The following is a 15,638-nucleotide window of genomic DNA, read 5'->3' as shown; positions in this document are numbered from 1 at the left end:
GAATACCCAGTGCAGCAGAGTTAAATAAATACATCAGGGAAGGGAGTCCCATGCCTTCCCGTCAATGCTGTGCCATCCTGGCAGGTTGAACTGCAGCTCCAGCTGCAGGCTGAGCCCCATCCCATTACCGTCAAGCATTGCTTCCTGGGCCCAGATTTGATTTCCATGCCTGAGTAAACCCACCCACACGCCAGACTAAGTCCCGCTGCGCCTGACATTTCTGTTCTGAGCAGGCTCCAGGATTCAGGACCTGCCTGGGAAAATACACAAATATGATTCAGCCGTGCAGGTCCGCTTCCTCGCCATTTGTGTTAGCAGAAGGGAAAGCCAGAGGGGAACTCAAAGGCAACCCCACTGTGCTGAAAACACACTTGGAGACATCAAGAGTCACAGCCTTATAGCTGGACACAGTCAGTCCAAAGCATTTTATTTTTAAGGAATCACACCAGAAACTAGAATGGCTCATTAACAATAAAAATACACTAGAGGAGACGTGCTAATCGCTGCTCAGATTTCCTTGCTGCAAAGAGCATGACAGTAGTTTCTCGGGGGCTGCTCCCCGCGCGGCTTTGGCCCCTGTCTGAGATGACACCACTTTTTTCCAGACTTCTGCTGAGTTCTCAGGAACGGCTGTTAATTGACTGTGGCATCTTTTGGCCACGTCCAGCACCTGCAAGATAAAGCCAGGGCTAAAGACCCAAGTGTCTGGAGAACAGCACAGAAATCCCCCCGGTGCTGCCTGCCTCTGGGAGGCAGGTATTTAGGAGCTGATATGCTACGGCTGGGGTCTTAGAGATATGGTTGCTTCAGGGCGTTATTACTTATAAAGGCTAAAATCTCTAGTATAACGGGCAGTCAGACCAAAGTCTTCTCATATGAGGGGAAGATAGGATACTGCAGGCCATTTCAAAGTCTCTCATCAGCCTCAGAAGGATTTCATTTTAGGATTGCCCGAAGTTAACCACCAGCTGAACAGAGGAGGGGAGATGTAGGCTGTTTTCTTATTTAAAAATCCAGACTGTTGCACATGTTGTGAGGCTAATTGCAAATGCCGCTTCATTTTCTGGGTTCCTTTTTCGTAAGGGGAAAAGAAATCTGATGCAGTTGCTCTCTCTTTCCTATCGTACCATTCATGTACCAGATCAGGAGACCAGCAATTAATTCCTATCCCTTGTTCCACAACTGCAGTCCTCGTCTCTGAGCAAGTCAAATCACCCCTCCAGCCCTTTGTGTGTTTAGCCTGCGATTTGCAAGAGAACAGTTGGTGGGAGGCAAGTGTTTAGGTCTTTGAAATCCTTCCCTGGGGAAAAGGACTGCAAATGCCCTGGGCAGGATCTGTGTACCCATGTGTTTGCAAGGCTGTGGCACAAAGGGGCTCTGGTTTTCACTGGGCCTTAAGGTGTTAGTGCAAGGCTACAGAGCCATCATGATAATCCTCCTTTTCCGAGCTCAAATGGAAAGAATAACAGGGATTGACAATGAAAATGGCAAGAGCAGGGCAGTAAAAAAGGGAGAGGTATGCTGAAAGGAGGGAGAGGTTATGAAAGAATGACCCGGGACAAGAACAGCAAATAGAAAAAAAAGGGCTTTGCATGCAGGAAGGAGAGAAAATGAAGCAACAGCACAGTGTGGCAAATAAATATAAAGAAATAGAAAGATGGCTATTAACAGGTGGACTAGAGCAGATGAAGCAAAAGGACAATGGAATGGTTCATGAGGGAACGGGGAAGGAGAGAGCGAAGGGAACAGTGTGTACTGATAGCTGAGCACTCAGGAAAATGCAAATGATGGTGTTTAAGAAATCTTCCTGTGTTCCTTGGAATTAGGATGCTTCTGGCTCTGCTGCAGGATTGAGAGTGAAAGCCAATCTTCTTTGATCTGCTCCAGTGGTGCAGAATGACTCTAAGGGAATGTATCAATTCAGAAAATATTGAAAATGCTAGTACAGCATTTTACATATCTGAGGTTCCACTGAAAGCAGGGTGCATTGGAAAATAAATGAACCATGATACTGGCACTACGACAATCCACTGAGCTCTTTGTGGAAAAGGGTAGCAAAAGGTACAATTGTGCATTTTCTGTGGATCTTAATGATGACCGCTGTGTTATAAAATTGCTGTGCTTTGGTTGCCAGGGCTTGCCTCCCACAGTAGCAGTATAAAACAGTGCTTCATGAATTTGGTAACCTTTTTACCCATGAAAATGTATGCCAAACTCCTACCAGTTAATTTCCTGAAGGCATGAGCAAAAAGCCAGAACCTCTGGTGTGAAATGTTAAATATCAGACAAGATTGGTCATAGGAGGAAAACTGCAATGTTCACAGGCTGGTGATGACACAGACTTTAAAGACAATGGAGAGATGTAGAAAAGGAGCTTACCCTCTCACTTGTTGGCCCAAATTTTACGAGCACTTTCAGGTGTGTAAGGCCCCACAACACCTAGTGCAGCACCAGATCTTCTTAATTATTGCACAAGGCATCTTGGCACCCGGGCTGTGACTTAAAAGTCTTGTATTCCTGGTGTACGAATGGGAAAAACAAAAGCTGAAAACACAGATGCCTAGTGGTAGGCTCTTTCCCTCATGTTCCTGCACCTACCAAAGTGCTTTCCACTCCGTGCTGTTGTTAACTTAAATGGAGACACTTCAAAAGGACTTTAAACAAGATGTGCAAAAAAAGAAACTTCACTTTTTTTGCCTAAGGCCACGTAAGTCATGACTGGAGATCATTCACCAGATTCATCAGGTCCATGGCTACTCTATTATCTGGCTTCACCAAACAAGAAATCATTTAATCTTCCTGCGTCTTTGTCCTCTCATGAGGCTGCTGATCCCAACTTCTGTCATTCATGTGGGATGTAACGAGCACTATGTAATGCAGAGCATTAGGTCAGCCGGGAGCAGAGAGGAGCATTAATGTTATGAGTCCTGTGCTATGACTGCAGCCTGTCATAATTGTGCCGCTGCATCTAGCCACATAAGCACTCACTTGCATTTTCCTGGCACTGTATAGAGTGGGAAGATCTTGTCAAATAGCTTAATAGTTCTTTCATCTTTGAGGGAGATAAGAAAAGGAGATGAGGATCTGGGTGTTCTTTCTTTTTTTTACCATAGCCAAGTAACAATTGTAGATACATCTTTTATTATGTGATTTTTGCCTGATTCAAAAGTGTACAGAAAAAACATCAAGTGCTGCAATATGCAGTAGCATATCCAGATTTATTCTGCTGTGGATATAAAATAGGGAAATAACACTCTCAGGGCAGTGTGCTATCAGCTTTCAAAATTCCCATGAGGAAATTATGTAAATCTCTATTCAGTCAAAGTCAACAGACTTGTAGGAGAGTCAAACAAGGGTAATTCCAGATGAATCAAACAAGGGTAATATATGAGTACCATGGCTGGAGAAACAGTCTGTCTGCCTTCCTAGTTGCATGCCTTGTTCACTGGACTTGCAGAGGCAGTTTAGAGCAAGGGGAGGAAGAGCTGCACAGATAACCAGTACAGCTGGGAAACAGTTCCAGAAAGCTGGAAAAGAACTGCGGTTAATTTTGGGTTCGGGCTATCATTTCTGTATTTTTAACTATAAGTTTGTTAATGAAACGTCATTTTAATCCAAAGATGAAAATAATTTTTTTTTTCAAAAAATGTAAAAATAAAAGGAGTTGATGAGCATTTAATGGGACAACTGTGTTACAGTTGTACTTTTCTAAACCAACAGGATTTGATAAAATCAAAATCATTAAGTGTATGTGCGTACCCAAACGGGTGGGTTTTGTACAGAGAAAAAGTTTCAGTCAAAACTTCTCTCCAGCCCAGCAGATGGTTTATTAATAGAAGGAGTGTTTGCATGCCTGGCTGGAAGTTATGAAAGGGACTCATAGGGCGCAGGACAGAGACTGCGGAGGGAGGTTTCTCAACAGCCCATTGAGAGCAGTGACCCAACACGGGCTGGAGAAAGATGCAAACAAGCACCAACAATAGAGCTGAGGATTAGGATCTTTTGGCCCAGCCGTTACCCGTAGGTGAATGCAAGAGCTGAGCAGTTCTGCTCCGAGTTAGCCACTTGTTTACTCAGCATTGCAGAGGGCAGCCAGCTTTTCAGCATTGATTAGATAACCAGAAATGTGGCCAACACCTAACCGCACGCTAACGTCGCGCTGCCAGGGTGCGGTGTGAGACTCCTCTCAAAAAAGGGTCGCTGCCATCAGTGGTGCCCCGCATCCCTGTATGAAATGTTCCTCCATCCCCGCCTGTAGTGTCTCAGCTCCAGGCCACGGTTCCTTCTGCTCTTCGGGTCGTTATCTCAGACCGATCCTCTCCCCGCAGCGTGGTTTCCAAGGAGCTCCCCTTTCTCAAGTCATTTCTCCTAGTGGCAAATGGTGGCCTGCTGGTCTCTTAACTGGTGAGAAGGTATGAGTAGGGTCATCTTCTCCTTTGGAGATGGTCCCTAAAACCACTGCTGCCTTCTGCTTTCTGCTCAGGAGAGATGGAATCCCCCTCCTGGACCCAAAGCTGTAGGGGAAGGGGCTGCTCTGGTCCTACCCATGCTGCCTGCAATAAAGCAGCAAGAGGCATCATTATATACTGAAAAAGCTTTCTGGCTTGTATTTGAATATTCACCCAAAGGGACTTTCATTCCTTTATTATATTTATAGGTCCCCAGGCTTGGGAATATTGGCTTAAATGAGGCAAATGGTAACAGTTGAAGTTAAATCCCAACACCTGCTCTCGTAAGCTGTAGCTGTCATCTCTGTTCAGCTGTTCTCCAGCCTCCTTCACAACGGGTCTGTCCCTTGTAATCAACGGACAAAAATCTCATTGGCTTCTTTGGCCAGGTCCAATCTCCCTGGAAAAGCTCAGGGGTAGGAAACCTGCACCACTGACCACAGGGGCACGGGCAAAATGTTAATGTTTGTGTGCAGTGTTGGGCATTATGGCACAATGTTTGCTTTTTTACCTTCTCTTGTTTGACTGCAGGTGGAGGTGTGGCCAACATCTCTTGAAGGAGGAGCATGTGCTGTTGTAATATTTTATTTGAGCCTCTTGTATCCATAGGAGGGAATGACCTTTTAACAATGTCTCTCGTCTAGTTTCATTCTCATGGTCAATGAATCACACCACAAGCTTTGATCGACTAAGTGTGAAAATTACACCGTAAGGTCATCTGTCTCTTTGAAAAAGCAGCTGTTCCATTTTTTCTGTCTAATTGAGTTTGTCCTGCTGAGAAGGACATGGAGTTTCTTTCATATTTCAAAGTGATGAGTTCTTTGCATAATTTCAGTGAATTTTGGGTAGGAGAGGGACTGCTTCTGCTTATTGCTCCTTCATTCTCAGAGGAAATGTAGCAGGCTGATTTCATTATCGATGAAATGTAACTCACACCAGGCTGCTTAATGGCATTCCTGCACCAACGTGATGTGTGTCACTGAGGGTCCTCTATATTTCACCTATTGCTGTTGGGTTGGCGTTAGCTCGGACTGCTGCAGAGGCAGCATTTGAATTCCCCTGGAGTAAAGAGCACCTGTACGAGAGAGAATTCTCCTGTTCCTGTTTGGCTGACTAAATGGCAAACTGGTGCCTAGTTCTCACATTTCCCTGCAGTACTGTTCTGGGGAGAATGGAGGAGAAAGAAATGTAAACAGAATAAACCCCAAACAATAACAACAAAAAAGCCATAGCACAAAACCAACCAAAAAAAAAACCCCAAACCAAACAAAAAGCCAAACCCTCCAAAATCAAAGAGCTGCTAGAAGGCCCTCTCCTTCCTTACATGTTAAACACAGCCTTGAGCATCCAATTTATATCAGGGAATAACCAAAGCTGAATCACAGAAACTTCTGACCACTCTGCCTATACTTAGGCAGGCACACAGACACCAGTGGTGCCAAGGCAAGGTTAAGACCGTGACTCAAGCCATTTTGAGATAGGGAAGCAAAACTGTGTCTCCTAGAGTCATAAAAGCAAACCAAGGTCAAATCTAGGAAACTTTTATTTAGTTCATTAAATTAAAGCAATGCAGATTATGTCAAAGCACTGGCTGCACCTTCTTAACAGAAGTGAAGGTTTTTTTCTGCTGTCACTAATCAGCCTCAGTTCCAGTGATTCATCTGCAAGATTTCAGCTGGGTGAAATGACCCTGTGTGCAGACTGGAAAGTGAACAGCCCCTCGAGCAGAGAAGTGCAGGTTTCTGTCTATGTGTGCAATACTATTGCCCAGAAAAAGCCCTGTTGTTGTTCAGAGCAACACTTTTCACAGTCAATAGTGGTCACTATTCCGATTAGCACTATGATTTAGCAGTGAGGGACATGAGGGACACCACTGTGGAGCCAGTTCTATCATAAGATGGGACGACAGGTCCTTACCAAGGGTCCCTCTAGACCCTTTCTGCCTCCAACAGCACCCAGGTCCGGATGCCCAGGAAGAAGCATAAGCCACTGGATAAATGATCTTTTCCCTGTGATACCAGTCCCTCTGTTTTTTTTTTTCTTTTCTTTTCTTTTTCCAAAAAAGGGCATTGCAAGTCATTTGGACCACCATTTTTTAACAGCCACATCTGCTCTATTAGCAACTTCATTGTAAAAATAATTTAGCTCCTGATCCCTCCTTTCTGCTTATTCCAGCAAATCTCCCAGCTTCAGTGAGGAGGCAGTTCAGGGCCCAATCTACATAGAGACCTTCGGAGATGAAGAGTGCCAGGTCCTACTATGATTTTATACTGTTACAATAAACCCATACTGGTTTTTTATTGTCCTTAGCTTAGATACTTCACCTGTGCTCAGGTATAATGCAAGTATGAGGTTGTTTCAGGGAAGTGAAATAGGCTACTAATTCCACCCTCATGACTTTAGCCACATCATCATCATTGAATTACCTAGAAATTTTCTAGAAGGACTGATCATTGTTGGATATTTTTTGCTAAATTTTGCTCTCTTCCAAAGTCACTGCATTCCTGGAGAGCCAATAAGCTCTGACACTCATTAATAGCGAAAACTAGCCTGAGCTTTAATCAAAGGTGCATTAACTCACATCCTGTTGTTTGGCTCTATGATTGCAAAACTAAAATGACTGAACACAATGTGGCAACATGCATGCTTTAGTAGCACCGCTGCCAGCTCTTCTTGGCATAAAAGGAGTTGACTCATCTTGAAAATAGGCCTCTGTTGCATAAAACTGGGGCAGAATGCAAATGCCTGCCTTGCTGACCACCACCGACATCGTTACCGGTGTTATTTGTGGAGCACCAGTGCACACTCTCGGATGGGAACGGCAAAAGATGTGTCCCGTTAAGCTGATGTATTACAGTAAAACGAAATCACTTCTATGATCAGATAAACCTGTAGACTAAGAGTAAACCTAATGCAGACTACGAGTGTTTTGGGAGGTCTGTCTGTGTAAACAATCTGTCTGAGCTGAGCTCATTCTTCCTGGCAGGAAAAATACTCCGTACCCATTTTGCTGGTTCCTTGGGGATGTGCACTCCATTATTCTAACCTTGAAAAAAACAGGTGTGAGGAGACAGAAAGCATGTAAAGGAGAAGAAGGGCAGTTTGTATGGGGAGAAGGATTACTAATGAAAGGTGTCCTCCTGAAAAGGCTCACTCTGGACACTGGATATATTGCTTTTCATTTCTTTGTAATCTTAGCTAAGTTATACTATGTGAGAGAATAGATTTACATTTTCCCACCCGGTTTTATGCAAAGAGGATGGTAGCTATTCAGTTTTTGACTGATTTTCCTTCATTATTTCATGTCACAAAAGCCTACAAATGTAAGATGATAATGTAGAAGGTCTGTAATTGGACCTGTGTTAAGTGCTGGGTTGAACTGGATATGGCCCGCACTACCTCTCCATGCATGAAAGTCCTGCAAAAACTATTCCAGAGGCGTACAGCATCCCTTTCTTTGATAGCAAAGCTATACTTCTTAATACATGTAATTATTCTGATTAATACAATCCTGAGTGAGCAGCAAGTGAGTTGGAAATGTCTCTCCATTGTTATTCTGTAGACTTGCACCCAAATCACTGTCTTAAACATTGGAAGAGGTGTGGAGATGTGGTCTTCATTATGACCAAAGCCTCCTGGCACTGTCTGAAAAATCCATCACCCTGCCTAATAATAATGACAGTAGTAATAGTAGACAAATTCCTGCTTCTATTGGAGATATTTAAAAGAAAAGAAAAAAAAAAAAAAGAAGAAAGGACGAGGTAAGGATCCAAATATAATTTGATTAAAATGAGAATTGCCTTCCTTACCCTAGCCCCCTCTTAGATTCAGGGCAGCATTTTGCCACAGCCTGGAACTAGGATGACTTAGTAAATATTTGCCAGCCTTTCCTCCCTTTCCCCCCTGCTCCATCCTTCCAGTATGAGGAAGCCTTAATAGCACTGGCTTGATGCAAACTGTTCTTCACATAAAAGGTCTGAGGCTGGGAAGTGGCAACTAGCTGGGCACTCATCCCTCTGGCTGGAGTAATTGTGTGCTCAGATAACAAGTGACTGCCTTAGGCCCTAGTTTCCTAGAGAGTTTTTGGTTAGTGCTCCTCATTCAGCTGGCAATTCAGGGAGAGATTGTTGGATGAGTCCCACAGGAGCTGGAGCGTTACTCACTCCTCGCTCTTTCTGGGAAACCCTGGTGTTTGGGCCTTTTGAACTCATTTTTTGTGCCCTGCCGTGTGTTTTTGAAGCCATATCTGTATTGTGGACCTTTTTGAACAGCGGTTGGGGCAGGCTGAACTCAGTAGCTCGGGATGATCTTTTCAGTCTCCACTTTCCACCACGCAAAATTGACTGTGGCAGCAAACAAGAGAAGGGATGGAGAGCAGAAAAGAGCACCGAAGGCACCACAATGTTGGGCGATCCCCCTGGCTTATCTGTGCTTTTGTGGCAATTTACAGAAAGAGGTTTTAGCTTCCGACTCACGGCTAGTGAGGCTAAGCATGTTGCTTTTTTTAAAATTGAATGCTGGAGTGTGCTTTTACACTTGTGGCATCCCACTGCCTGGAGATTTGGCAGGTGTAAGTTCTGCAGCGGAGAACCAGGATGGGCAAGCACGGCTTGTTTAATAAAGAGTAAAGTCTTGAACAGGGATATTTATGCTGCATGCTATCAGGCACATGGCTGGGCAGTGCGAGCACGGTTATATAAGCTCCTGGAGAATTTTGTCGAATTCAGGACAGAGCCCAGGCAGCTTTTCGCCAGGGCTGCAGAACGGCCAACCTCAGCCCCCTCGGTAAGGCCAGTGCCCCTCTGGTCCCAGCAGAAATGCACACCGAGGCTTGGCTGGTGTGGGTCTCCTGGAAGAGGCCTCCTGCACCATGGTGGGGTGACTCCTGAAGGGTGCAGGGTGCCCTGTCCCTGGCAAACTGATGGCTAAAGTCATCCTCCCTGTGCAGAAGTGCGCAGAGAGCGCAAGTGCAGCTCGCCGGGGGATTGATTCAGAGGCGTTGACGCACCGCGGCGGCAGGTTAAGCTTGCTCGCCATAGCTGTTTGGCCCATGGGAGTCGTGTCCCAAAAGCTGGAGTGACGGGAAGGCTCGTGAGTCAGCTCCTAAACCACTGGAGCCAACAGCCCAGCTTGTTATGGGAAACTGCCATTGACCTGGGGTCAGGCTGTTAAGCCGTACTGTAAACTGCAGCTGCTTAGGAGCTGATTCACATCCCTTTCATCTCTTTCTGCCGAAACCTTCAGGGATACTGTCAGTGTCCTTGCTTCATCTGCCATTGCTTGTGGGTCAACCTGAAACCAGGAATGAAGTTCTCCTGCAGATGCAGAAGAGGGTGCTCCAGTTCACCCACTTGAGCAAAGGCATTTCTTTTCCTTGGTCTAATTGTCCTTATGACTGTCAATCTGACTGCTGGGTTATGGATGGGCCTGATGGATAAGCTTTGAAGAAGTTCCGTGTGCTTTAGAAAGAGTCTTTCTATTAAAGAGAAACATAACAGATGTTCAGTCCATTCTTTGAAATTAAAATCCAAGACTTGCTTTCATTGGGCCTTTCTCTGGGCCTTAAGGGATGGGCTTAGACCAAAGAAATGGCCTGATTCTCTTCAAACACAATACATTTCCAGTCATTGTGGTGTGGCGGGGAGAACCAAATCCAATGTTTTTTCTTTATTCTTGATATTACAATGGTATTCAAAGACCTCAGCTGACGAGAGCCACCGCACAAGTACATAGTGGAAACCTGTCTCTCCTGCGAAGAACTTCAAGTTGACGGTCAGCAAGATCATTAATATTTCATATTAATGAGATTCTGCAGAGGGAAGGAGCCAAAGCACACAGAGAAGGGAATTACCTTACTTCATATGAGCTACCTAGTTTAGCTAGTCAAAGAAATTGGCATTTTTCGATGATGATTTATCTGAATTTTAGACCCATGTTGAAGCCCAGCATTGTGCCAGGGGAGGAGAGCCTGCTTGACTGTCATAGACCAGGTGCCTAATTTTTAGGTGGATAAATTTAAGTGAGAGTGAGTCCCAGCCTTGTCTCTATTTTCACTGCAGTAGGGTTAAGATCTGTAACTGGAGCACTCTCAAAGGACATAATGTACTCTTGCTCTGTCATCTGTTAGCACTTGGTTCCTTTAGTAGCTTTTGCATAGTGTTCAGGTGCTTCCAAGAGAACACTTTTGTCCTGTCCATCAAAAGCAACACCAGAAAATTTTAATCATGTGTCTTGGTGTTAGCAAGGCTTTTGACATGATCTTACACCACAGGCCAGTGAAATATTGTCCAGATGAAGCTACGGTAAGGCGGGCACCAGACTACCTGAGAAAGGTGAAGTCAGATGGTAGTCACCGGGGGTGCACTGTCTAACTGAGGACTACATTGTGTGACATTTGGCAAGCGTCCATCCTAGTGATCTGGATGATGGAATAGACTGTGTATTTATTCAGTCTTCAGGGGACGAGAGCGTGAAGGGACTGTAACCACACTGGCGAGATGAGTGTAATTTCAAGGGCTCTTGACAAATTGGAGGAATAGTCTTAAGATGCCGATATGGAGTTCAGTGAGGACATAGGCTTAGGAATAATCTATTGCAGGATAGGAAATGAATACGTACACATCGATTCTGCTGACAAACATGCGAGGGGGTTGATAATGCATCACAAACTGAAATAAGTGCTATACTGATGAGGAAAAAAAGCAATCATCAAGCAAGGATGCTTAAATGGGAGGAGTTTCATGTAAAACAGCTAATATAGTTGTTCCATTTCACTGGAGTACTGTGCTATATACCACCCTCAAAGAGAGATGGAGGGAGCCTAAAGGAAAGCAACAAAGATACCCTAGAAAATATAACCCATAAAAAATTTTGGAAGAACTGGGACTGCATAGTCCAGAGGAGGAAAATCTGAAGGGATTGTAGGCTGCAGTCTTCAAATATGTAAAAGAACATCGTAAAGAGGGTGGTGGTTGATTTCCTCCCCCACCCATATACTGTCTTAGGTGAACAAGGAGCAAGAAGATGAGATTACAGCAGAGGAAATACAGCATAGACGTTTGGGCTGCAAGGGCAGCAGAGCAAGAGAGTACTTCAAGAGACTGGGGAGCTTTAATCACTGGCAATTTTTAATGACGAGGCCTTTTCAACCCTATATTCTAGGAATCTGTGATCTCACCCACTTTATGGTGAACAAGTGCACATGACCAAGCACCTGGAATAATTGTCAGAAAACAGCAATTTCTCAGCAATGGCAGCTCTTCTTGCCGGTTGCTCCAGTCTTTGCCAGAACTTATATCCCCGTCCCCCCCCCAACTCCCACGTTCTTCCCTAGTTGCCAGAAAGAGTGATTTGCCCCAGCTCGCAGCCTGCATTTTTCTTGAAGTGGTTAAACAGCTGCTCGTGCTGTCCGTGAGCACACACTGGCCTTGGAGACTTGTCGGCAGAGCACTCGGTGGGCAGCGCAGCCCCTCTCCATCATGGGGCTCAGCTTCTCCAGGATCATTTCATCGCCTCTTCAAGCAAAATAAAAGGAGTTCTGGGGTTGGGGCCGAGGGGTGGTTGTTCTAATCTCTCTTTCCTCAATGTAAGCAGCATCTTTATGAGGACAGCGAAGTACTACCAGCTGGAGAATTAATTTAGAAAATTTCCTTTTATGGAAGAAGTCTTTTTCTAACACTACCAAAGAGAAGCTTTTAAAGAACAGCACTAATTTGAAAAGCTTACTGTTTCCTTTTAGGCTGTGGATTCAATCTAAATAAAGTGCATCTTCCCATTGCAGTGCAGACATTTTCAAGTGCACCGACAGCAACAGGGAGATTTTGGTTATCAGTGAATCTGTCTGTATTTTATTCGCCTAACAAAATAATTTTGTTGTTCAACATTAAACATCCCATATCAGGGAGGAATCTGATTCTCCTCATCGGGGACAGATCCAGCTGTGCCGGTGGAGGGAAGAAAGGGGGAAGGGAGAAACAGGGTGAGCTGTGTAACCGAACGGCCACTGCTACATCGTGCTGGGGGGGCATGCAGGCTGCAGCAGTGATGCTAATGCGAGAAGGGGAGACTCCAACCACCTTCACTCCCTCCCGCTTCAGTACAGATGTAGCCGGTCGGTCCATGCGAGCCTCCAGACAGCCATCCTCCTATGCACATGCAGTAACGGAGCTCACTCTGTGCACTCCTGTGCTGATGTAGGAATCCTGTTTCCAAAGACGAGACACTAGATTTTATTTTGGAGTCTCATTTTGCCAAGCATGGGTGGTTTGCTTTTGATTTTTCTTAAGGTCTCTTAATGCCAAACTGTTTCAGCCTGCATTTTCACTTTATGTCCTTGCTTGTATTTGCCATTTAGGCTGGCGTTTCCATAAGCTTTGCTGACTTGGGACCTAGCGACAATTTTAGGAGGTGTTTAGCACCCAGAACTCCAGCTGAAGTCAGCTGTGACTGAGTGGAGCAGAAATTGGGGCTAATCCATACAAGAAGCTTACAGACTGTGTCGGGTCTGATCCCTGCTGAGTCCTCAGCATCCTGTGTCTCTCCAGCCCTAAGTGATGCTGTCACCTCCTTCCTAGCTCACAGAAGACCTGGACTCAGACAGATAAAACGTTTCCTTCTCATTGATCCAGGATGATTTCTTGGGGGCTGGCAATGCAGTGGACATAGCTATCTGCTAAGCTTTAGCCTGGTGGCGTAGACATTTTCAACTAAAGCAACAACCTGTTTCAGAGGATCACTTGAGTGTTGGGGTTGGACTCACTTAATCAGTGCAGAGGATCAGTGCCCAATTTCCATTCTCCCAAGGAAGGTTTTTTGCTCTTTTCACATTATGTCAACAAACCACGAACCTGTCAAATTCCGCTGCTTCGCTGTAATTACAGCGTGGGCATGAGAAATTATCCACAGAGTCAAAGGCAGAGATGTGGCTCCATAAATACATTTGTCAAACTGACCTCAAGCTGGCGGGCAGCATCGGTGCCAAAAAATATTTAGCAGGTGCAAGCATGCCAGCCACTTGTGGTATGCAGCATGTTTGTTTAGCAAGTAGATGGCTCTATGTGCTGTTTTAATATCTGTGGACAATTCTCATGTGCTTCTATTTATTTACCACGGTATTTTGACTGATGCTATGCAGAGCTGTCTTTGACAGCCAGGCACCTCACAAACCTGTTTTCTCTTCCTTTTTTCACTTGTGTCCCAACTGCAATGTCTGTACTTTTTTTCTTTTTCCAAGTGATTGGAATCCACTCAAACGTCAGGGATTGAACATTTGATGTAAAGAGGATTGAGTTCATGCTAAAAGGCAGGGTACAACTGAGCGAACAAACAGGCCCTCCAGCCAGACCCGATGGAGACAGCTCAGGGAGAAGAAAAGGCAGCGAAGAGTCAGGATAAGAAATACCTGAAGGATAAGTGATTGCAGCAATACATCTTCTAATGTGTAAAAAAAAATCACTCTTGATTATGAAGGGGAAGCTTGATTAAGTGGCCAGGTTAAAAAAAAAAAAAGGAAAAAAGAAGACTATTTAACAAGAAACACAAAGGCATGCATGTGAGGCTTGCTTACCAGTATTCTTTATATGTCAGCATCTTTATTTAAGCAAGTTGGTTGTGTTTCACTGTTTTTTCAGTCCGGAAAGAGAAGGACAGAGGGGTATTAAAGCACAAGACAGCTGGGGTAAGAAGAGGGCTGTGGAGCCTGCAGAGCACTGGCTTTGAGTATACTCAAGCCTCTGAAGGCTTCACACACATATAATGAGATAATGAGATGCATGTGAAAGGTTTTGGTTTGTTTGGGGGTTTTTTTTGGTGTTAAGACCAGTGACTTGCTTGTCTTCTTGCAAGCCTAAAGGATTTTTGGCACTCACACACCAGGTTTGCTGCTATGGTGAAGGAGAAAAAGGGCAGGAGACCCAGGAAGCTAATGGCAGAGGGCCAGTCATGGAGCCAAAGCAAATGAAGAGGCATGAAAAGCTGTAAAAGCAGAATGCGACTGTAGGCAACACCAAATACAACTGGTCTTAAATGTCCACAAGGTGCTTCCCGGTAGTTTAATGCTTAGAGTGACTGAGGCTGAAATTCACTTTAACCTGGTATAAGATGAAATTCTTGCTGAAAGAAGCTGGTTTTATGCTTGTTGGCGGGTGCAGTTTCCTTCCTCACGTGCAGCCAGCAAGAACGGAACAGTGGGAACAGAAGAGGAATATATGGAAAACATGAAAGGTACTGTGTTCAAAATCAAGATCCAATTCTGACCAACTTGGGAGTGAGAAAATTGCTTCTTCTATATGTCTCTCACTCAATACATATGGAGCATAAGGTCTGGTTTGCCAAATTTTGTTTACTTTGTCATTATAAAATTGTTTGAAAGAAGCTTTCCTCGCAGTTTCCCCATGTGAAAAGAACACAGGACTGACATGCAGTCTTGTGCCACTGAATCTAAAGCCGGAGTCAATGGTCCTCACAGAAATAAAGCTGAAGGCAGGAATGAATGAACATGATTGCAACGAACTGGCGAACAATGGAAGAGCAGAGTTCTTATTGTTGCTTAGACCAGATCGCAGAAGCCTGGCTTACGTCAGCTCTCCGCTCCTGCCTGCTTCTAGCTCACCTCCTCCCCCTCCTCCTGCAGCAACAAAACCATCTCTGGAGCTTAGAGGACAGCACACCGGGGAAAGATCTACCAGAAACCACCCCCAACCTGTCGTGGATGAATGTCAGAGGGATACGGTTGGTCACAGTCAATGACAATACATGGAAGGTAATTTAATCAGTTCATGGAGAGAAATACAGAACAAAGCTTTCTCTCCTACACACGACATGCGCAAAAATCCTTTGGAGCTAGGCGTTCCCATTCCCCTCTGAAGCACGTGGCCACAGGGCAAGACTCCCCTTCTTTGCCTTCCACCCTCACGCTCATTCTTGTCGGTCCGTATTTCCTAAGCTCGGCAGCCCAGCGCTGTCAGGGTTCGGAGGTGCCCATGGGAGAAACCGAATTCGGGCTTCCCGTTCCCTGCCCGAATCCCCTCGCCAGCAGGATGCTGTGCAAAACTTGACCACGAGTCCTTACGCCCATCGGTCGCTTGGAGGAAAATCAGAAAAGCTCGTGGTTTCTTGGGCATAGGGGCTTGTTGGGAGGTTTTTGCAGGCTGCTGTGGTACTCAGATACCCGTAACCCACGTAACCTACGTG

This window comes from Haliaeetus leucocephalus, unplaced genomic scaffold (genome assembly GCF_000737465.1).
Source record: "Haliaeetus leucocephalus isolate CR32 unplaced genomic scaffold, Haliaeetus_leucocephalus-4.0 Scaffold151, whole genome shotgun sequence".
NCBI classification, from domain to species: Eukaryota; Metazoa; Chordata; class Aves; order Accipitriformes; family Accipitridae; genus Haliaeetus; species Haliaeetus leucocephalus.
This window is presented reverse-complemented; position numbering follows the sequence as displayed.